Raw genomic sequence first — 25,245 nt, 5'->3', positions numbered from 1 at the left:
GCCACAAATTAGAGAAAAACAAAAAAAAGCAAGCTTCTTCTCTCTCAATCAAGTCTAATACGGCACTGGATCAGCCATATCGGAGCATACAAGTGAAGGAGTATGAGCGGAAGTGCGACGCGAGAGAGAGTGCAAGAAGAAGAGCACGACGATATGGTGAACTCGCTCTACTGTAATGTGTAGAGCATAGTGAGTTCTTATTAGGTTTTTACAAAAGAATATGTGTACATACCTGGCGGCCCGCCCACTCACCTGGGCGACCACATTGGGCTTTATACCCCAACAACCTCCCACTTAAAGTCCAATGTGGTACTTTAAGTGTGAGAGAAGCTACTATACAAGCTAATATACAAGAGATGTAGAGAAGTGATGTACTACCCTACACCTAACTGCTTGCGAAAATGCGCAAAGCTCTCTGAGGGAAGTCCTTTTGTAAGTAGATCAGCAGGATTTTCTGTGGTGTGAACTTTGACAAAGCTGAAGTTGCTTATCCTCGAGCATTTCCCTGATGAAATGATACTTCACATCCACATGCTTTGTCTTTGAGTGATAAACTGGATTCCGAGCCAATTGTATAGCACTTTGGCTATCACAATATAACATAGGCATCTCTTCTCTGATTCCCAAATCTGTTACTAGTCGATTAAGCCAAATTGATTCTTTGCATGCCTCTGATGCTGCAACAAATTCAGCCTCTGTAGTAGACTGAGTAACACAATCTTGTAATCTAGAACGCCATGATACTGCTCCACCAGCCAATGTAAAGACAAACCCTGACGTAGACCTTCGGTTGTCTAAGTCACCTGCATAATCTGAGTCTGTAAAACCCTTTACACTTAGCTCCTGACTCCCATAGCATATACGCATACTCTTTGTAGCTTTCAGGTATCTCAATATTCCTTTCACTGCCTCCCAATGTTTCTTGCCTGGGTTTGACATGTATCGACTTACTACTCCCACTGCAAATGTAATGTCTGGGCGAGTAGCAATCATTGCATACATCAAACTACCCACTACAGACGCATATGGAATCTTATCCATTTCAGTTTGTTCTTCCTCAGACACAAGACAATCTTGTTTGCTAAGTTTCACATATGGTGGCAATGGAACACTCAATGCCTTTCCCTTCTCCATATTGAAATGTTGCAAAACCTTGTCAATATACTCTGTTTGAGACAACCAAATCAACTTCTTTGATCTGTCTCTTTCAATGCGCATACCAAGTATATGACTTGCCTCACCCATGTCTTTCATGTCAAACGATTTTGCCATCTTTGACTTCAAAGCTGAAATTTCTTCCAAGTGCTTGCCAGCAATCAACATGTCATCCACATACAAAATAAGGATCAGCCAACTGCCATCCTTAGCCTTCTTTGTATATAGACAGTGATCGAACTCACTACGTTTGTAGCCTTGAGAAAGCATAAACTTGTGGAACTTATGGTACCATGCCCTCGGTGATTGTTTTAAGCCATAAAGACTCTTTAACAAGTGGCATACCCAATCTTCCTTGACTTTCTCAACAAACCCTTCTGGCTGCTGCATGTAAATTTCCACATCTAAATCACCATGCAAGAACGCTGTCTTGACATCCATTTGGTGCAACACCAAATCTAATATGGCAACCAATGCAAGAAAGCATCTCAATGTAGTCATCTTGACCACGGGAGAGAAGACTTCATCAAACTCAATGCCTTGTTCTTGCTTAAAGCCCTTGGCAACAAGCCTTGCTTTGTACTTTGGCTGACTATCATGAGCGGTGATCTTATACCTATAAACCCATTTACAAGGTAGAGCCTTTTTGCCTTGTGGTAATTTAACTAGCTTCCATGTCTGGTTTTTATGCAGAGCTGTCATCTCTGACTGCATGGCCAATTTCCAATTCCCGGAGTCCTTCATTTGCACTACTTCCTTGTAACATGATACAGCTTCAACCCAAAACCCATTTGGTAGCTGTGCATTAGACAACATACTTCTGACCTTCTCTTGTATGGTCCTATTCATTCTCTCATCAACACCATTTTGAGGAGGATTGTAAGGAGTAGTAAGTTCACGTTTTATACCTTTTGACTCACAAAAATCCTGAAAGGCCTTTGAAACATACTCTCCACCATTGTCAGTGCGTAAGCATTTAAGCTTCTTGCCACTCTGATTCTCCACAAGTGTCACAAACGTTTTGAAAACACTAAACGCTTCATCCTTGTGCTTGAGAAAGTAAACCCATACTTTCCTTGAGTGATCATCTATAAATATCATAAAGTAAGAAGCTCCCCCTAGAGATAGGTTAGGCATAGGTCCACACAAATCACTATGAACAAGTGCCAACTGTGTATCTCTTCTACTACTTCTATGCTTATGTGGCTGCTGTGTTTGCTTACCATATAGACAATGTTCACAGAATTCAAAATCATTAAATGAAAAGCCAGGCAAATAACCAGAACGAGACAAGATTTCCATTCCCTTCTTGGACATATGTCCTAAGCGGCTATGCCACAAAGAAACGTTCGGCTGCTCGGTTACATTGATTACATTTTTAGAGACATTTGATACATAAATCATGTAAAGTCCTCCAGACTTTACTCCATGTGCTACTGTCATAGAACCCTTGGATATCTTCCACATGTTCTGTCCAAAAGTGGTGACGTAGCCATCATCATCAAGTAAACCTGTGCTGATCAAGCTCTTTGTAATTGCGGGAACATGTCTCACATTCTTCAGCGTGAAAGAAGAGCCATTCTGAAACTTCAATTGAACATCTCCAACACCTAAGATCTCACATGTCTGCCCATTGCCTAGCCGAACATGATCTTTAGTGGTCACATAAGAGGTAAACCACTCCTTGTTTGGAGACACATGAAGTGATGCCCTTGAGTCTATAATCCAGTCACTCAGTGCATTTCCATCAGATGTTGTAAGAAGAGCTGAGTCCATTGTATTCTTCAAAAAATAGATGTCTCCTGACACTAGACTGTCATCCTCTGCAACAGTGTTTGTCACATTTATTTCTTGAATCTTCACTGAGGACTGGTTCTTCTCACCATGGTCTTCAGCTTTCTCTTTGCATTTTTCTGCTTTCCATTCTCTGCAGTCTCTTTTCATGTGACCCTTCTTGCCACAATGGTAGCATTCTATGTCACTCTTGCCTTTAGCACTGCGGGACTTGCTACGAGACTGATTCCTCTTTCCACCTTTGTACTTTTCTTTGGTCCTTCCCCTGACAACTATGTTGGAATTAGGGTTGCAGAGAAACACACACAGCTTGGAGAAGACAAAGGAAGCTCAAGGCACACAATAGAGAGTGTATTACTTAGTGTGCAATGGAAATATGGATAGCCCTAGAGTGATGGGCGTATATATAATGCACGGGGGAAAAAACCTCCTAAAGAGGGAAAAAATGCCCCGGCGGTCCTAGTGTGTTCACACACATCACTACCACATGTATATGGTAACAAATCCCCCCTGGAGTGATGCGGTGAACGAGAGGTGGCACATGAGTAAAGGAAAGTGCCATGCCCTGAGGACAGGATCAATCCACAAAGGGGAGTAAGCCCAAAGCTTTGCGGAAAGCTTCAAGCTTCTCATGAGACAATGCCTTTGTGAAAAGATCTGCAAGGTTGTCCTGTGTTGGCACATAAGCCAAGCTGATCTGTCCTGCTGAGAGCCTCTCCCTGACATAGTGGTAATGCACCTCAATGTGCTTTGTGCGAGCATGAAAAACTGGGTTCCTCGCAACTGCCAATGCGCTCTGACTGTCAGTGTAGATAGTGTTGGCAGTGTCCTGTCCAACACCCAAATCAGCCATAAGGCGTCTGAGCCATACACACTCAACCGTAGCTGTGAAGACTGCCCTGTACTCAGCCTCACAACTCGAAGTGGCCACAGTAGGTTTCTTCTTGCTCAACCATGATATACATGAACTACCAAGCATGAAACAAAAACCACTTGTGGACACTCTCGTGTCAAACAACCAGCCCAATCTGAGTCCGAAAAAGCATGTAAGTCTGGCGGCAATGATCCCCCCTTGGGATAAAACAAGCCAAGATGTAAAGTGCCACTAAGGTAGCGGAAAATCCTCTTGACAGCCTGCCAATGCTTAGACCCTGGGCTATGAATAAATCTGCTGACCTGTGAGACTGCAAACTGAATATCTGGCCTCGTGTTGCATACATAAATGAGGCAGCCAACAGCAGTTTGGTAAAGAGTGACATCAGCAGGATCGCCAGCATCATGTAGACTCAACTTCAAACCTGTTTCCATGGGAGTGGCAATAGGTTTGCAATCCTCAAGTCCAAACTTACATAGCAATGTCTCTATGTAACTTTTCTGACACAAGGCAATACCACCATCACACTGCTTAAACTGTATGCCCAAATAATGATGCAACAACCCCAAATCTTTCATCTTGAAAGCAGCATTCAAATCAACTAAAAAATTCAGCAACATGTCTCTCATTTGGTCTAGTGATCAGCAAATCATCAACATAAAGAACCACGATGAGAAATACATCACCCTCACGCTTTACATACAATGTGCTTTTTGTTGGACTGTTACGAAAGCCTTGTTTGACCAAATGAGTGTCAACTTTCTCATACCAAGCACGACGAGATTGCTTCAACCCATACAAAGCCTTGTTACATTTGCACACTTTGTCCTCTTGTCCTTTTATGACAAAACCACGAGGCTGAGTTACATAAACTTCCTCAAATATGTCACCATTCAAGAAAGCAGTAACAATGTCTGATTGATGTACATCCCAACCAAAATGAGCTGCCAATGCACATAGAAAATGCACAGTAGTCATACGACAAGTGGGAGCAAAAGTCTCTTCATAATCTATGCCTTTTTGCTGTGCATAACCCTTTGCAACAAGTCGAGCCTTATGGCGATCAATCTCACCATCCAGCTTGCGTTTCAACTTGTAAACCCACTTTGTACCAATGGCCTTTTTGCCAGGAGGAAAATCACATAAAGTCCATGTGTCATTTTCTATAAGTGCATCATATTCTGATTGCATGGAAGCCATCCAATTTTCTGAATTCTGTGCTTCATCAAAAGTCAAAGGCTCCTCAACATCATGTAAGGTAGACACAGCCAAAGCATAACAATCTGATGCATAAGATGCATGGCGAGACCCTGAACAAGTACGACTAGAAAAAGGTGCATCCAATTTACTGTCACGCAAAGTGTGCACCAGCCATTTTGGCATACCTCTAGCCTGCTCATTTTCAGCCCTTTCCTCAACAAGTACATCATGTACATCTGCATCAGTAATAGGCTGATCTAAAACATTTTCAAAAACCCCCATAGGCTGTACATTTGCCTCATTGGAACTTACATTCGTATTTCCACCACTGAAAAGAGGCAACAAAGTGTCATAAATGTCCTGTGAGCTTACATTACTATCTCTAGTACATGACAACAAGGGCCGAACAGAATCTTCCACAAACACTACATCCCGAGAAACCAGAATACATTTTGTTTGCGGATGATACAACCTGTAACCTTTGCTTTTAGCACTATAACCAACAAAAATACATTTGACAGCCTTATCATCCAATTTTCTGCGTTGCACTTGTGGCACCAAAGCATATGCCAAACAACCAAAAACACGCATGTGCTCAATAGAAGGCTTTCTATCATGCCATGCTTCATATGGAGTAATAGACTGCAAAGCTTTCGTAGGACACCTGTTAAGTACATAAGTGGCACACATAATGGCCTCAAGCCAAAAAGAATGCGGCAAAGCTTGACTTTTGACCATACATCGTGCCATTTCCGTCAGTGACCTATTTTTCCTCTCAGCAACACCATTTTGCTGAGGTGTATAAGGCACTGTACATTGGTGTTTTATCCCACGACTAGCCAGAAATTCATTAAATTCATGAGACATATACTCCCCCCCTCGATCGGAACGGAGGGTGCCCATAGTACATTTCGAGACATTTTCAGCCATAGCCAAAAATTGTTTGAAGCACATAAAAACTTCGGACTTCTCTGTAAGCGGAAATACCCATGCATGCCTGGAGTAATCATCAATGAAAGTCACGAAGTACAGGTAATTGCCCAAGGACGGAGTTTGCATGGGCTCACAAACATCACTATGCACAAGCTGCAACCTGCATGTGGCCCGAACTGAACCATCCTTTGGAAACTTAGAACGCTACATCTTACCCAAAATACAGCCTTCACAAACATGTTTGATAGGTGCTTCAAGAGGCGGCAAAGAAGCAACCATATCAGATTTCTGCAAATGTAGTAAACTGGCAAAATTCAGATGACCAAAACGTGCATGCCAAAGTTTTGCATCTGAAATAGCCCTTGAATCTGCAACAGCATTTGCAAAATTTTGTCCACACTTGTCATACAAAGTGAGCTTATACAGCCCATGGCACAGAAGCCCAGATGCAACAATTTCATCACCAAAACTGAGATCATGAACTGTACATCTGTCATCCACAAATTTGACTACAAGTCCAAGTCTAGCAAGTGCGGATACAGATAAGAGATTCTTTTTTATCCCAGGTACATAAAGTGCATCAACAAGTGTGAAGGAACTGCCATTAGCAGCAGTGAGCACAATCTTTCCAACTCCATGAACTGGATAAGAGGCGTTGTTGGCACAAGTGACTGAATTCCCATGAGGGACAGACTCGAGAGAGATAAACAATTCACGATGTGAGGTAATGTGCTTTGTAGCACCACTGTCGAAATACCACACATGTGAATCTGCAGCAACTGACAAGCATGCATCATGGACAACAGGATTGTAAGTGCACTCTGCGCTAAAAGCCCATTCTGCATCAACATTAGCAACACAGTCTCCTTTCACAGAAGACTCAACAATGGCTGCATTTGTAGTGGAACCAGCATTTGCAGTGGAACCACCCTCTTTCTTCTTAGCCTCTTTGGCCTTCAACTTAGGACACGACTTGATCAAGTGATCATTGGCTTTACAATAATGGCAACGCATCTTCTTTTTGCCCTTATCACCAGAATTTCCAGATGAAGTACTGCCAGCAGAAGCATTAGGAACATAATTTTTGCCACTCGTAGCAGAACCATAAGAAGTGGCTGCATTACTGTTACCACCCTTTCTTTGAGAAGCAATAAAGGCCTGTTCAACTGCACACTGCCTAGTCCTGCTTTTTCTAGAAAGTGACTCTTGCAACAGCAATGTGCATAATGCATCAAACTTGACAACTTCAGGATTTCCTTGGGTCATCAGTCTCCAAGTACTAGCAAATGTCTGGTAGGAATCTGGTAAGGCATCAAGAACCCTCTGCACAAGGGAACTGTTTGAAATGACTTCACCTGCAGAAATAAGCTGCTCATTGATATCCTTGACACTAGCAAGGAAAGTGTCCATATCATCTTCCTCATTCATAATCTTCGACTCCAGCTCTTTACGCAGCAAAGCAATTTCAGCCTCATTGCGGCTTGCATAAAGACCTGCTAAAATATCCCAAGCCTGTTTTGCAGATTTTGCTGAACGGATGTGAGGAACAATGGTGCGCTTCACAGACAAGGCAATCAATGCATGAGCCTGTGCATCTTTAACATCCCAACGAGCTTGTTCTGCCGTAGGCAAAACAACTCTAACAGCAGCAATCGTTGTAGCAAGACCTGCAACATCCTCAACATCGCCTACATCCTCAGAACCAGGACGTACATCAATGCCCTGCACAATGTTCCACACACCCTTTGACACAAGAACATGTTGCATCATATAAGCCCACATAGGGTAGTCGTCCCCATCCAACCTGTCCTCGGCAGCAAACATCGTGAACACATCTGTGTTGTTGTTGTCAGCCATGGTAAATGCTGCACCTGATGTGAAAACTACCCGAAAATAGGAGAAACGGAGCAGGAACAACCTGTGCTATATAGCACAAACTGTAGAAGACTATAAGGTACCTGTTATGCAGAAATTGACATTGACAAAAATTCTGCACAAAATGACGAAATAGCCTGTGCAGTACTGCCTATAGTGGAAACGGAGGCCGAAATGAGCCCAAATCAAAATTCTGAGCAGACCAAGCTCTTTGAGCCTTCCCAAAATTTTTGTCGACCTGCGAACGCTCGCCAAAGCTAACTGAAATCGGAGAAAGTGAGTAGGCGTGTACAGGAACAGCTGGCGACTAAGCCCGGGAGGACGTGACCTGCTCTGATACCAATTGTTGGAATTAGGGTTGCAGAGAAACACACACAGCTTGGAGAAGACAAAGGAAGCTCAAGGCACACAATAGAGAGTGTATTACTTAGTGTGCAATGGAAAGATGGATAGCCCTAGAGTGATGGGCGTATATATAATGCACGGGGGAAAAAACCTCCTAAAGAGGGAAAAAATGCCCCGACGGTCCTAGTGTGTTCACACACATCACTACCACATGTATATGGTAACAAACTAAGGCTGTTACTTTGCCTTTGTCCATTGTCTTTCTATTGGTTTCTTCAGTAAGCAGACTTCCTTCTACACCTGCTATGTTCAAACCATTTGGAGGTGCAGAATTACTCAAAGCTGTGAGAAAAGTGTCCCAAATTTCTGGCAATGTGATCAACAGGAACATAGCTCTAACAGGTTCATCAAACTTGACACCTTGAGCTGACAACTGACTATAGATTGTGTTGAATTCATTCAGGTGATTGGACATAGGTGTCCCTTCTTTCATCTTCAAGTCAACAAGCTTCTTAAGCCAGTATACCTGTGAAGCTGCACTCTGCTTCTCATAAAGATCACTCAGCTTTAACCATGCTTGATAAGCCGACATCTCGTCTGCTACATTGAAGTAAACGCTTTCTACCAAAGTCAGCATAATGGTAGAAAGTGCCAATTCATCCATTTCGCTCCATTCATCTTCGTCCATATCTTCTGGTTTTATCCCCTTGAGCTTTATAGGTTTTATCTGCTTCTTTTGTACCAACACGTGCCAAATCTGCTTCTTCCACAATGGGAAATTGGTTCCATCCAACTTCTTGATATTGTAAAGAGCAGTGTCCTGTAATCCAGCCATATCTACGCTTCACAATAGTTTACTCTGAACCAATATCAACCTGTCAAATGAACCAAGAAAGCTTCAGATTCTGCATAAATTTTGGCAGAGTCTCCTTTGTAAAATGGCTCTGGTGTACTAAAAAACAAACCAAAAAACAGCTCAAAAAACCACTGTCTCTCTAACACTGTAAGCTGTGGGTAAACTTGTCCTGCACATGTACTGTCTCTCACTGTCTTGTCACTGTCCTGTAAGCATAGACTGCGACAATGCCTCAACGGCAATAAAGCAACGATGAAATCCCAACTGTCTAACTCACAGTCAATACATCCTAGCTGCCTATCTAAGGGTGCTCGATGGATCGCTCCAAGACCTGTATCACCGAAAGGATCTCAACATTCGAGAATCCCCCAGCTCAATAAAACCTCAGTCGACCCTCAACAAAGGCTGTAGTAAATCTGACAGTACATAGACTTCCCACAAAGTCATACATCCACAAATTTCTCACTATATGCTGTAACCGTTGCGGTGGTTGTTTGCTGCGTGACTCACAGCTAGCAAACCCTCAACAGACATACATCATCTCTGACAATACATCCCATGTGACATCCCATGTGGAAGTACCTGCAATGTCAGGATGAAATCTGGAATATCAAGCAGCAAACACAAGCTACCTAATGAACTAGTGAATGTCGCCTACAGTCTGTGTGTAGATGCGCCCGTGTCGTATGTGACACGCCTCTAAGAACTGTGAGCCATCCTTCAATGTGTAGACAACCACAAATCAACACTCTAGGAGTGTCGATATCCTCAGCACCTGCAGTCGTAGGCCGAAAACCCCAATTTGCAGAGTCGGATCTGCACCCGCTGAGACCACGTAGTCGAAAATGGCCTGCGCAGAACTTTGTCGAAGCCGAACGGTGGCCGAGATGACCTCAGAATGAAATTGGAATCCAATATGAGCTGGTGACTCTAGCCTCCTGCAGTGCTGCCCCTAGCCTCGATCTGAGCTCTGATACAAGTTGAAGGAGTACGAGCGGAAGTGCGACGCGAGAGAGTGCGAGAAGAAGAGCACAACGATACGGTGAACTCGCTCTACTGTAATGTGTAGAGCATAGTGAGTTCTTATTAGGTTTTTACAAAAGAATATGTGTACATACCTGGTGGCCCGTCCACTCACCTGGGCGACCACATTGGGCTTTATACCCCAACAACAAGGAGGTCGTGACACCTAGGGCTTTGATACCATGTCAAAAGGGACAACATAAGTGCAATGAAGACAAGAACTAGCTCATGATCTGGTGGACACCTCGACTCCGATCTAGAACACTTGCAATGCCACATACATGAACAAGGCACCTGTGGAGAAGAGTGATTACTAAGGAAGAGAGAGAGGACATCTGAGAGAGAGAGAGAGAGAGAGAGAGAGAGAGAGAGAGAGAGAGAGAGAGAGAGAGAGAGAGAGAGATCTAGGAAAGGCTCTCCATGTTGATAACAAACTGCTCATACAGGTGGCCAAGGGTGGTCCTGGCATAGATCTCACATGCCACATGGCTAGACCCGAGGTACACACAATTGCAATTTTTGACACTACCAATTGTTCTGGCACTCTAGACCATTGACCATCGGCCACAACATGGGCTCCAACCCTAACATTGATCCACCTCTTGGAATCAAGGAAGAACGAGAGAGAGAGAGAGAGAGAGAGAGAGAGAGAGAGAGAGAGAGAGAGAGAGAGAGAGAGAGAGAGAGAGAGAGAGAGAGAGAGAGAGAGAGAGAACATTAAGGATGGTGTTGTGTCTTTGACTGAGATGCCCACAAGATGGGCTGCCTTGAGGGGATAACTCAAAGGGGAATATCTATTGTCCATCTCTCTTAGCAAAAGACCCTCTCAACAACATGCTCTTCATCACTTGCAAACGCTGCCATGAATGGCCACCAAAAACGATAGGGGTTTCTAGGCAAAAATGCTAGGGATGTTGTGAAAAACGCTAGGGCTGCTTCCTAGGAAAAACATCAGGAATGTTGGTCTCCACCTGATTCCGATTAGGGCACCCAAGGGAGGGCTCCCCCTACTTGGGCGGATGAATTGCAATACTAAAGAGGTAACGCCCCTACTCCCTATATAGGGAAATACCCAACATGCGCGACCTAGCCCTCCAGCCCACGACCCAATAAATAGGGGTTTGAATATGAGAAAGAGGGGGAAAAGCAAAATAACAATCCATAGGGCTTGGGGGAAAAAAGTGCCAAGCTCCCAATTTGCAGGAGCTTATACGACCACATGGCTCAACCCGACATGACAAAACAACCTCTCGTTGGCCGAGATGACATTGGAATTTTTATGAATAAGTTTGAGTAGAATTTTTACTAGAATTCTGTCTTGGTGTTGTTTGCAATACTGGTTGAAGGGCTGTTTTAACGAACCATGTGATTCGGAATTAAACAAGGAATATCTATGTTGAACAACCTTTGTGGTAGTAATTAGGTCACACGAGGAAGTGTGAGTGTGGGGGTGGAAAGTGGGGGCTTGGCTCGGGTTGCCAATGCCTACGAGATGGGTGGTCTCGATTGGTCGGAAACTCTCTATCCCCATAGTGCTTACTCGATATTGGTATTACTCATTGCCCCTAGAGCGACGAATCCTCGAGAGTACGTGCCTCTGAAACATGGGGAAAAAGGCACTCGGGGTTTCTCTCCTCTTGGAAGGTGGGTCTTAGGATCGCTAGATAGCTCAAGTACGCTTCCCTTGCGAGGTGGAGCTAGATCTCCCTGCTAGTAGGCTCGAACTCGACTCACTTTGTGATGAGAGATCGTTCGCTAGTCGAACCCCGAACCATTTTGTTTGCTTCCGCAATAGATCTAGTGGCCACTAGGTTCACCATCAGATCCGCTGTTGATACGGTGGGGTGGAGACCTCACACCTGGTATCAGAGCTAAGCCTAGGTTAGGCTGGGAAAATAAAGTCGTATTGTTTGAACATTTAAAAGGAACTGAAGGTATATAGGTAGTTGATCCGAATTCCTTGCATTGGTGTTGCAGGAAGACCCCGTGCTCGAATATCGGAAGTTCCAAGTGTTTGAGCTTATTTATGAGCAAGCTCGAAGATCCCCTGTTTACCAGTTCAGGCGAGATGTCATGGAGATACTATTGAAGGCTTATACGCCACACTCCACTCGCATTGACAAAGGATGGGAACTTGATTGGACATTTCCAGGAGGGGTTTACTACATCAATGCTCGGAAGCTAGGGTGCTTGGCTTCCGACTTGAAGAAGATCCGTTGGGGAGAAGAGTTGAGAGTAATAGAGATATTCTACTTGGTGCCCACACGATTGGACCAGACTGTTTCGGGCAACTCCAACCAAACCATCAACGACTGGCTCTTGGAGAAGGTCACCAATGTGATTCCAGCAAACTGAGTCAAAACCTTTGGATTACTGAAAGCGGAACTCCGGCCCGATATCTTAGTTTATTATCCCCTCAAGAATGTGTATAAGAACTATTACACGAATGAAGTAGTTCATCATGTCAATACCATTTCCTAAGCGTATGTTATACGCAATCCATAAAGCCAAGTAATAAGCGGTCATCAGTCATTCTAAACCTTGAGGAGTTTCGATTGTAATAAATTTCCATCAATAAAGTGCTTTTTGTCTCTGAATCTCTGTCTCTTGAATTTTATTAAAGTCTCGTGTCTATCTTGAAATTCAAGTAATGGTATCAAGAATTTCGTATAACCCATGTAGGTACCGCCTGTTGCTCTGTACTCGGCAGCGCAAGAGAAGAAGCTTCTCCTCAATCAAGCCCAACCTCCGATCTTTAAGGGCGAGGGGGCAAATGTGGAGAGAGATGCGGAAGTATGGATGGAAGCCATGGACGATTACTTTGAAGCTGCGGGAACCCAACCTGTAAATCAGACCATGCTTGCGATGTTCCGCCTGACTGGCGATGCCAAGATATGGTGGAAGCAACATTGCAGAGACCTGGACATTAAAGGATCTTCCCAATCTTGGGAAGACATCAAAGCTGCGATAATGGGACGTTATTTACTGCCTGCCTATAGAACCTTGAGGATGAATGAATTCTTTTCGCTTCGGCAGCTGAATGCATCTATCGAAGAATATTATGCAAAGTTTGTCACTCTTCGGAGATATGCTCCTAAGATGACCTTGGAACAACAGGTGGAAAGGTTCTGCCAAGGACTAATCGATCCCCTGAATACTCGGTTGGAAGCTCTCAGGCCGACGACGCTACAGGATGCCTTGTTGAGGGCCAAACCTCTAGCTTTCGAAGTACAAAAGGCTAATCAGAACAGGAGGAATAATTGGGCAAAGAGGGCAAGGATGACTGCTTGGGACAACAGACCAGCCAACCAAACCTATAACCAGCACCCTATTGTGGCTACCACTACAACCATGGAATTCCCTGATGTTCGATGCTATGGTTGCGGCGAGCATGGACACTACAGATCGAATTGCCCCAGGAACATTCATGCAACCAACGCCAATGCCATACCCTTGAATACCCGTGGGCGTGGCCAAGCTAATGGAAGAGGAGGACGAGGAAGGATGAACAGAGGGCGGGGGCGTGGAGCTACCGCCAGAGTGAATGCCGCAGTGGTACAACCAACTGTGGGTGACGAAGCAGTGGAGAGAGCAACCCTACATGCTGCAATTGAAAATCCCAATGGTTGCGAGCAATACGCAGTCATTCATATGCCAGGATCTCTCAGAGGTGAACAAGTTAACTTCCTTATAGATTGTGGCAGTACTCTTTCATTTCTTTCACCCAGATGCATGAGAAAGATTAAGCTAGATAAGTATCTGTCAAGCAAGCTAGTTGTCGAGTTAGCAAACGGAAAGGAGGTAGTATCTCAACACTCTACAGGCAAAATTGACTTTGATTTAGGGGGACACCCAACTTCTGCCCAATTTCGAACCCTACCCTTAGGATTCTTTGATGGGATACTAGGGATGGACTGGTTAAAGAAAAATAAGGCCCATATCCATTGTGCACAAGGAAACTTTACATTTACAGATAACTTGGGTAATGAAGCCTTAATCCAGGGGAAAAATGGGAGACCTAAGGCTACTCTAGTTAAGGCCAGCAGACTTTTGAAGGGACTAAGGAAGGGTCAGCAAATTTATGCGGTTAAACTCAACAAGGTGGACCAATCAGATACCTCATTTTGACCAAACTGGTTGAGAGAGTATGATGATGTATTCCCTGAAGACCTTATGAATCTTTCGCCGCACAGAGAGGTAGATCATGAGATCGAGACTATCCCTGGATATGAACCTATCTCAAAAAGACCTTATAAAATGTCACTTCCAGAGGCTATCGAACTCAAGGAACAACTTAGGCAACTCATTGAGCAAGGATTCATTCGACCCAGTACTTCTCCTTGGGGTGCTCCAGTTCTTTTTCAGAAGAAGAAGGATGGGACCTTAAGGCTATGCATAGACTACCGTGGGCTGAATCAGGTAACTGTCAAGAACAAGTATCCAATTCCAAGGATCGACGAACTCTTGGACAGGCTCCACGGCGCCAAAATATTTACAAAGATTGATCTAAGGTCAGGATATTACCAAATCAGGATCAAGGAATCAGATATTCCGAAGACAGCTTCCAATACTAGGTATGGGCACTACGAATTCACAGTAATGTCTTTTGGTCTAACAAATGCTCCTGCAAGCTTCAACCGACTTATGCAGGATATTTTCAGACCTTACCTCGATGATTTTGTCTTGGTTTTCTTTGATGACATTCTGATCTATTCCAAAGACGAAGCAGATCACGAAGAACATGTTCGCAAAGTACTTGATCTTCTCCGAAAACACCAGCTTTACGCTAAAGAGAGCAAGTGCACTTTTTGCTCACCAAAGGTCAACTATCTTGGATTTGTCATTTCGGCTAAAGGGATTTCAGTGGACCCAGACAAAGTCAAGGACATCGTTGATTGGCCTCAACCATCCACCGTCAGCGAAGTAAGGGGATTTCTTGGAATAACGGGATGGTACAGGATTTTTGTCAAGGATTATGCACGTATTGCTGCACCTTTGACGGAACTCCTGAAGAAAGGAATGAGGATCGATTGGAAGACCGAGCACGAGTCTAGTTTTGCTAAGCTAAAAGAATTCTTGGTCTCAGCTCCTATTTTAAAGCTTCCAGACTTCAGTAAGGAATTTGAAGTAGCGACAGATGCTAGTAAGTTTGCTCTAGGCGGAGTTCTTACTCAAGAAGGAAGACCGGTGGCATATACTTCGCGAAAGTTGAGGGATCATGAGAAGAATTATCCCACTCATGATCTGGAACTTTTAGCAGTTATACATGCACTGAAGTTATGGAGACATTATCTTCTTGGACGCAAGTTTCAGTTGGTTACAGACCACAAGAGTTTAAAGTGAATTTTTACTCAACCCATTCTCAATATGCGACAATGGCGATGGATAGAGCTATTACAAGAATATGACCTTGACATAAAGTATAGACCAGGGAAGGAAAACGCAGTTGCACATGGTCTTAGCCGAAAATCATTTCTCGGAGCTATCTCTATTCCAAATAACCCTATCTGGGATAGAATCAAAGAAGCATCCCTCGAAGATCCAGAGTACCAACGTATGGCTTCATTAGTCCAGCAGAATAAGATGCCTGAAACTAAAGATTACTCTCGTATGGGAGGATATCTTTACTACAGACATAGACTCTGTGTACCCAGAGACCCAGCTTTAAAGAAGGCCATTCTATATGAAGCACACGATAGCCCTACATCCAGACACCCAGGCTATGCTAAAACTCTTCACGCCGTCAGAAGGAGTTATTTCTGGTCTGGAATGAAAGGAGACATACTTCGCTATGTGAGGAAATGTCTTTCTTGTCAACGAATAAAGGCCGAAAGGATCAAATTACCAGGGCAGCTTCAACCTCTTGACATACCCCAGATGAAGTGGGAATGCATCGGTATGGATTTTGTTACAGGGTTACCTTCTACAGGAGGGTATGATTCTGTTTTCGTGGTTGTTGACATGCTCACAAAAGTGGCTCATCTAATACCCGTAAAGACAACCTTTACTGCTTTAGATATTAGTCGGGTATTCATCAAGGAGATTTTCAGGCTACATGGTCTACCCAAGCGTATTGTGAGTGATAGAGATGCCAAGTTTACATCAAAATTTTGGACTTCTCTTTTCCAATCTATTGGGTCACAATTAGCTTTCAGTACAGCATACCATCCACAAACATATGGGCAAACTGAAAGAGTTAATCAAGTCATCGAGGACATTCTCAGAGCCTATTGTTCACAAGAGCCAAAGAAGTGGTTACAATATCTACCTTTGGTAGAATATGCTTATAACTCTTCCGAACACAGAAGCATTGGAATGTCACCTTTCAAAGCTCTTTATGGACAGGACTGTTTAGCACCACTGAACTTTTCAGATCCAACCATTAGAGTAGAAGCCTCTAGAAAGATGTTAGAAGATATGGAAGCACAGACTAGAGCCATTCGCCAGGACATTCAGGCAGCTCAAGATAGGCAGAAGCACTATACGGATAAGAACCGCACAGATAGAACTTTCAAGGAAGCAGATAAGGTTTTTCTCCGAGTCCGACCTAAGAAAAGCAATTTATCGCTAGGCAGATACAAGAAGCTAAGCCCAAGGTATTGTGGACCATTCGAGATCGTTAAGGTTGTAAGTGACCAAGCCTACAAGCTAAAGTTACCTGCAAACTTGAAGGTTCATGATGTGTTCCACGTCAGCTTACTCAAACCCTACATTCCTAACCCTGATCAATTCTTGGACTCAGATCAGATAGTCATGCCAGCACAAGGAGTTCTCGAGCTCCAACTTGACTACGTACTGGAAAAAAGGGGAAGGAAGTTACGCAACAGAACTATCACGGAGCATCTGGTAAAGTGGAAGGATTACCCCGAAGAAGATGCAACTTGGGAGGACGAACCAACGCTCATAAAAGATTATCCAAACACATTCTTGAGATGAGGACATCTCAAATTTTTCACGTTGGGGATGTTGTAAGGTCTCTGACCCGATCACAAGAGCACCCTTGTACAATGAAATGAATACAATGGAATAAGTTACTATTTTTAGCAGTTTTCTAGATTCTGTCAGTGCCATGATGTTTAGAATGTTATAAAGCTTCAAAATGTGAATTAAAATAATTTTTGTGAAAAATTTCCAAAAATAGTAAGTTTTTGGTCACCCGACCCGTCCAGTTTTGATCGTCTCGAAAAAGTGCACCCGTACCCCGAATTTGAAAAAAATGCATTTTCGGACCCGGGGGGCTGCTAAATATGGCAGGTACTCGGGCCAGTACGTCTTAGTTAGAGATTAGTATAGCAATTTACGGCATCAAAATCCGACTCGTATGACCCGTTTTAGCCTAGAACCAATTTTTCATAAAATTGTCCGGGGAGGCACCGGGGGCCCGGGACTGTGTGGGAATAGATCCCAGGCCACTCCAAATCAGCTTTAGCAGCTAGGGGGCGCCCTCTTGCTTTGTGGGAGTCTTGGGAAAGCTGCTAAGCCTGCAACTCAGTCTCAGAACCAGTTAACCAAGCCAACCTGACACTTGGTGGGCAGAGAACTGGACTTGCCATGCTTAACTGGAGAAGCTCCCAGATGCATTTAGCAACCCAGATCGATTTTCAGCCTATAGGAGCCTATTTAAAGACTTGCATACACACACACACACACACTTATGATCACACACACACACAGTGCATACACACACACACACACATACATTGGGGAGGTGCTGCCGAATCACACACCTATTGAAGAAGAAGCTAGGAGGGAGGTGCTGCCAAATTTTCATCTCAAGAAGCTCGATTAGATCAGAAAATCGAGAAGATTACCAGTTCTTAATCACGGTAACGACAGTTTAATTAATGCCATCTGTAAATCTTTTTCTCTACCATCTAAATTCCTTGTCTATTATGCTTATTCCTAGTCGAAAATCTCTATGACTACTCTCTAAATTCTCCTTATTCGTACTCTATTATGTAATCATCATTCCATAGCTGAATTATCAGCCATTCTTCACTCTCGATTAATGATTAAAACATAATTATCAGAATCTTCTCTCTCTAGATAGCATAGTAATTAATCGGTAAGCTAGTATTTGTGCAGATTGAAGAGAATCACTATTGTAATCACTCATTAACATTGTAGCTTAATTGAATTCATTTCTCTTATGCATTAAGACGTAATTAAGGAGAAATTAATCCGTCAATAAGTCTCTAAGAATTGGTTTTTCCTCACACATATGCATAGGGAAAATCTACATCATCTAATTGCTAGGAAATAGTTTAATCATACTTAATCTAATTCTCTGGTAATTCCAATAGTGAAATCCCAAATTATTCTTGATCATGTAAGCCGAATAGTTATCTTAGAGCCGGTTTCCATAGGATTATGTGCCATCCTTAATGATTGCTTTATGAAAGAAATCTAGACTCTCATATAGGAGGGATTAATTGATGTCACTAATCTACCCATTGGGCTGTTATGATGCTTGTGAACCTTAGCTCTTTCTCCAAGCTAATCATTTAAAGTAGTGAGAAATGGCCCCGGTTAAGAGGACGCGCTTTCGTGGTGCCCATGATCGCGAGGCGGGAACAAGCAATGTCAACGAAAAAGGAAAGGCTCCCATGGACGAGCAAATACCGGCCATCTCACGGGCTATTGACGAAGAAATGGAAGAGGCAGGTCCCAATTTCTATTCAAGTTGTTTAATTAACATTGCATACGATTATTTAGGAATGAACATATCCCCGAACATGTTGGAGAAATCCGACAGAAACCTCGGCATTGAATGCATAGTACATTTAAGTATAAAGTAGGAAAGAAATGATTGATGGGTATGTTGTTTGCAAGAGGAAAGAATGTTTGCTAGGGAAAATTTAGCTCGACATGTTCATTTTATTTCCAATGTTGAATCAGTCCTGACCCCCCTACTGATCACAGGGGGCAGAGCTCCTCGTTAGGGCTTTTGAATCCACGACTTGCTTTCTATGCGGTGGATACCCACGACTTGCTTTCTATGCGGTGGGAACCCACGTCTTGCTTTCTATGCGGTGGGAGTGTCCATGACGTGCTTTCTATGCGGTGGACATACCTAGTTGTATGGGCAGCTAGGCGACAACGGGAGGAGTGAACTCTCGCTGGAGGGGGGCTGTTGTACCTCCAAAACATTGGAATTTTTATGAATAAGTTTGAGTAGAATTTTTACTAGAATTCTGTCTTGGTGTTGTTTGCAATACTGGTTGAAGGGCTGTTTTAACGAACCATGTGATTCGGAATTAAACAAGGAATATCTATGTTGAACAACCTTTGTGGTAGTAATTAGGTCACACGAGGAAGTGTGAGTGTGGGGGTGGAAAGTGGGGGCTTGGCTCGGGTTGCCAATGCCTACGAGATGGGTGGTCCCGATTGGTCGGGAACTCTCTGTCCCCATAGTGCTTACTCGATATTGGTATTACTCATTGCCCCTAGAGCGGCGAATCCTCGAGAGTACGTGCCTCTGAAACATGGGGAAAAAGGCACTCGGGGTTTCTCTCCTCTTGGAAGGTGGGTCTTAAGATCGCTAGATAGCTCAAGTACGCTTCCCTTGCGAGGTGGAGCTAGATCTCCCTGCTAGTAGGCTCGAACTCGACTCACTTTGTGATGAGAGATCGTCCGTTAGTCGAACCCCGAACCATTTTGTTTGCTTCCGCAATAGATCTAGTGGCCACTAGGTTCACCATCAGATCCGATGTTGATACGATGGGGTGGAGACCTCACATGGGAGGTCTTCGATGCATAGAGATACTTTTCCTCAAAACATCAAGAGTAAATCGTGTTGTCAAGTGATGGGAGAGGCTTGTTGTGGCATGGTATGTTTGCCTAAATAGTTTCTTTTTTTTCTCTTTTTTTTTTAAAGAACGTGGAATTTGAGGTTTTGTCGAGCTGGAGAAGTTTTTGGTGGGACTTCTCAAAATCACCGACCAAGAGAAGTTTCCCTTGTATGTGGGAAAATGGTTTAAATTCCATGGCTTATAGCCTTAAGGGAAAAAGCAAAGGTCTTTGTGAACTTATTAGTTATTCCACAAGGCTTTCAATTAAGGGTTTGATACAGCTTTGAGATTGTAAGTTATACCATAGCTTTAAATTAAAACACAGCCGCCAATGTTCAATCACTTTATGACCATTGCTTTTTTTGGAAGCACTTTTCATTGACACCTTTCCCTTTCAACGTACGAAAATAACTTGCATGAAAGTTGATGAGGAGTAGAGAAAGGAGTACTCGCTTGTAGAAGACGAAAAAGAAGGTTGTAAGGCTTGGGCAACATGACTGTCATACTGAACTTGATGTAGCTCGTCCACTAGAACCTGTCGGATGCAAGGGTCAGTTTTTGTGAAAGCTTATCGACAAGCCGAGAGAACCAAATATCGCCAACGACTAATAAATCCCAATTCCTTCTCATGGATGAGGGTTTTGAGAATTGTTGGGGTAAATCCTTGACGCCCTTCAAACTCGAGTTTTAAGCTTGTCCATATATGCAAATGAAGTGGACTTGGACTTGCTTCCTTTCAATTCCAAATGAGAACTTTTCTCTCTTCCTAAACCAAGGTCGGCCTTCCCGAGCTTCTTCACATTCAGTTTCCTCTTGTTTTTTTTTTTCTTTATGTATGCTAAACTCAACTGTTCAAAATTCTCCTTCAAAGAACTCTGATGCCGAATTTCTTATGCACGCTTCATCAATATCTTCAAAATCTCTTGCTTCTTCGATTCTTGCTCTTCTGCCTTCACCATCCACAAGATTTAGCCGTTAATTTAAATTTAGAGTTTGACATACCAAATTTTGATGATCGATAAGCATGATTTAATTGGTCGATTTGCCAATTGATCATCATCAATTAAGCCTCGATTTGCAAACCCGATGCAGCAAGCTTGAAAATCCCTCTTTAAAATTCGACAATCAAGTTGTCGGTTGCCATGAACCTTCGCTCTGATACCACTGTTGGGAGACGAGATGGGGAGACCGATTGCTTAGATTATTCAACACATGCTTCCAAGCAATCACCATCAACCTGTCCACCTCTTCTTCCAATTTTCAAGCACACACACTCACCTAGACTATGACACACACACACACACACACACACACACACACACACACACACACAATAAACATAGAATTGACATAGACATGTTTGTAAGAGACTGTAAGAGATGTGTAAGAGATGGAGACTAAATTAGAGAGTACACAACAAATAACCATAGCATAATAAGAGAGTAGAGAAGAGAATTGCAAGAGAAAGGCTTAAATCTAGCCCCAAACTCCACTGGCACCTCTCTTGTGGAGATGGTATTTAATATATTATTTTGAGTTTAAGGTACCAAAAATTGAGGCCCCTCTTTTTACAACCACTTCACTTTTGTAAATGAGTGAAGCTCATTAGTTCTTGCATGACCCATAAGGGGAGTTCCCACTACAACTATTTACAAAGCCATAGTGGCTTGTTGAAATGATATTCTAAAATACTGTGCAAATATAAAATGGCCAAGAGTAATTACCGTCGCCTCTTCATCAACTCCCCGCATTCCACTCTACAAAATCATCATCAACTCAATTAGAAAATAAATAGACAGCACATAATTAACCATTACGCCAGCTATCCCAATTGTAGCTAACCACTACAACAAGAGGGTGCCCAGTCTCGTAACATCTTGTCTTAAAGGCTTTTGCCTCGTGAAATTTTTGAAGCACTTCACACGATTTTGAGCTTAATCCCCTTTGTGGGTTGATCACACTTGATAGGATTTGGCACTTCCCTATGTATGAGTGGTAGCTCATCTTTGTTGCATCACTCCCAAGGGGGATTTGTTTCCATCATTTGGCAGTGATGTGTGTGTGAACACACTTAAGACCATTAGAACACTTTTGTCCCTAGCTAGGAGTTTTTTCCCAACATGATAGGGCCCCTCTTATCTTTAGAACTACTTGCACAATAAGTAGGCAAAACATCTTGTATTGTGTGCCTTGGAATTCTCCTTATTCTTCAAGCCTTGTGTGTGCATTTCTGCAACCCTAATTCCAAGACAAAATTGATAGGCAATTTGCAATAGTCACCTATGAGTATAGTGCACATAATTTACAATTCATACTCTGATTAAATGATTTAATCCCATGCAGATGAGGGCATGGACTTAGTCACAGATGAATGAATGCTGACAATTATTATGAGTCCTTACACTACTTTAAATAACTCGATTATTTGGATCGTAACACCATAGTGAATTTGAGAAATTTTCAATTCCCACTTTCAAAATGAGCTTAAGATTTGACCACATGGCCAAATTTTAGCCAAAGTTTTGAGAGCATGGCTCAACATAGCTTTTCAAGTACTACTTGTGGAAGGACTTGGCCTTAAAAAAATAGCTTGAGATTTGTTCATATGGCCAAATCTTTAAGACATCGGTGATTCCCAAATTGGCCCTAAAGTCTCAAACTCTCTAATATGGTGTCTCATGCTTATGCAGCACTTACATATTATACAAAATAGTTTCTTTCATCTATGGGAGACGATTTCCATCATATTTTGCACCTTTGTTTTGCTTTACGTGTCATTGATGCCTTGGTGATATTTTGTTTCTTGAGTTCACGTTCTTCTAAAACTTATTGTGCTAATTATCTTGCAACTACATTTCACTCTTGCATGATGTAATGCAATGTTGTCTACAAGGTCGATAGCCCAAAATGGCAATCATGTCTTGAACTTTTATATATATATTTTAACATACATGGAGAGCTGTATCAACCTGAATAGGTAAAATAAGGTACATCATCCAATTCCTTCATACAATTATGGAAAAGCACCTTTACGTTGCTAACAAAAGACCATTACCCTCCAAAACACTCCATAATGTAGACCAAGGTATGGTTGTTTATTCCCTCCTTCAGTCCAACAAGCATCCCATGTCTTTTGAGGGTCTACTACAACGCTCCTTACATGTTGTTAGATAGAGTTTGAATTTGAAAAGAATATATGGAGGAGTTTAAGGGCAATGTAAGATGTCAGCAAGGGAAGATGTGCAAGTCAAAGCATCACGTTGTGATTTCATGTAAGCTTTCAAGCAAAAAAATCTTCCTCTCTCAACACTTGCAAATTTCCTTGTTATGAACTTTGGTCAATATGGTCTTGAAATAGTCTAGTCTCTCCTGCCAGCATAAACCACCACACAAAAAAATAAAAAAATAAAAAAAATCACCTTATAATTCAAGTTTCAAGGCAAAATTTAAGTTTTGAGATTAACGAATTAGGATACTATTAAGAGTGATAGAGAAAATATAGGTAGTCACCCGACTAGATGTCTTTGACAATGCTTTGTGCCCATCCTGAGGCAACCATAGAAGGGCATCTAGACAAAACACAAGCCCATGACAGGCTTAGAGAGCCTACCCACATTATGCCTTTCACATAAATGCCTGTTTTTTTTTTTTGGTTTCACTAGAAAAAATTGTTTCATCACGTAGCAGAAAACAAAGCATCTTTCTAAGGAAGTAAGCATGGAATACCTTGCTTGTAAATCATCACCAAAAGGTCTTATAACTTCAATCCTTTTGGGATAGCTTGAGTATAACAACAATGCCTGTATTGCATTGACATAATAAACAAACGTCATTGTTTTTCATGCTTCCTTTGGGTAGATGAATGACCTAAGAATTATCCTTAGTTTAACCCTTAATTTACTACCTTGATGTAGCCCTTGTGATCAAGTGTGAACCGATGATACATGCCCGGAGGTATCACAATAAGGTGTCCCTTCTGTACCTGGAAACGTATCCCAATAACCTAGCTTGTTACATGGCGTCGCATTATGAGCGAGAGTGATTAAAACCAAATGATTAAGAAAGAAAACGTGTCAATGTTGAAGAAGAATTTGTCTAGTGTTGAATTGTGTAGCCCCCCTCTTCTTGTTTTGAACCGTTGTTTAAATGGGTTGTATTTCCATAAAGTTTATACTATTGCTTGACAATTTGTAGAAGAGAATGTCTTTGCTGTAGAAGAAAAGCAACACACCTCTCTCTCTCTCTCTCTCTCTCTCTCTCAATTGTGTTGGATAATAGATTGATTTGTGAAGCCAGTTGTCTCGAGTACATGTTCTTCAATGGAAGACATGTCGCATGAGATCATTATTTTAAGGACCAATGTATTGATTACTTGTACCAAAACCTTAATAAGCAAAGACACTTTAGCCTAAGGTGTCTTATATCTCATTTTTAGCAAAGATATTTAAGATGCCCCCTCGCTATGTAAAATGCTAGAATTCTAGTTGCAAACCTTAGAATCTAGCTTGTTGCACTGTGGGGAGGAGTTCTCCATTATCAAAGCCATTTTATAGCCTTTTGCCTCCATTGCTCATTGGTTCTTCATCTCTATGACACCAGTCATACAACACAACATCGCATATGCAAATACTGAATATTGTATCTAGCCACCACCAACTCAAATGAAAAGATATCCAAAACTCTTCTAGTTGAATTTCGAAGAAGCAAACAAACTTTGAACGTCAAGTCGAAGCCCCGCCGCATTCCTTTTCATCACCATTCACTACATCAATTAAAACTACCCCCATAACACCATCATGAAGTCATTTCTAGAGTGCACAACAAAAGTTGGTGCTTCCCAGATTCACCCTTCTCATGCACAATCCCTTAGTGCTTTATTCCTTCAATGTCATCTTGCTTATGCACAGTGAGACACTTTGTTGCTAGCTTCTTGGTCTCTTTTAATCTTCTGATTCAAGCTCTTCAACCTGCACATATTCCACGAGTTTCTTCATACTCCATTGCCAAGAAGTTGTTACAAGTAAGATGTGCTAATTTTATTTTGTTTTTTCCATACTCACAATTGTGAGTGGAGATATTTTATTGCAAGAGTTGTTGTTTGGAGGATATTTTGCCAAATATGTGCACATGCATGTAGAGTATTAGTTGCATGCATAGAAAAATTAGGACATTGATAAACTTGGTATGACAATTCAAGACGTATTGTCTTCTCTTTCGTTTTCCATTTATCGCAAAAGGAAGCTAGTTGCCCATGCACACAACATAACACATTCTTCTTTATGGTCAGGATGTGGATTTGCTCCCTTTCCTTCATTTTTCTAGAGCAGTGTTTGGGAAAGGTGTGTCTTAGCTTAGCCTTGAGACAATTAGAAATTCTAAACAATCAATTAATATGTGAG

General features: G+C 42.3%; 1 long non-coding RNA gene across 1 annotated transcript; it reads right to left on the bottom strand.

Annotated features, from left to right (window-relative positions):
• Nucleotides 1–22,744: 22,744 nt before the first annotated feature.
• Nucleotides 22,745–23,941, bottom strand: LOC147448434 (uncharacterized). Its single transcript, XR_015189493.1, has 4 exons — nucleotides 23,751–23,941; nucleotides 23,573–23,646; nucleotides 23,357–23,415; nucleotides 22,745–23,215 (listed from the first exon to the last, which is right to left on the bottom strand). It is a non-coding gene; the product is annotated as an uncharacterized LOC147448434 (long non-coding RNA).
• Between the last annotated feature and the right edge of the window lie 1,304 nt (nucleotides 23,942–25,245).

This window comes from Adiantum capillus-veneris, chromosome 10 (genome assembly GCF_014529385.1).
Source record: "Adiantum capillus-veneris isolate H3 chromosome 10, ASM1452938v2, whole genome shotgun sequence".
In the NCBI taxonomy this organism is placed as follows: Eukaryota; Viridiplantae; Streptophyta; class Polypodiopsida; order Polypodiales; family Pteridaceae; genus Adiantum; species Adiantum capillus-veneris.
This window is presented reverse-complemented; position numbering and strand designations above follow the sequence as displayed.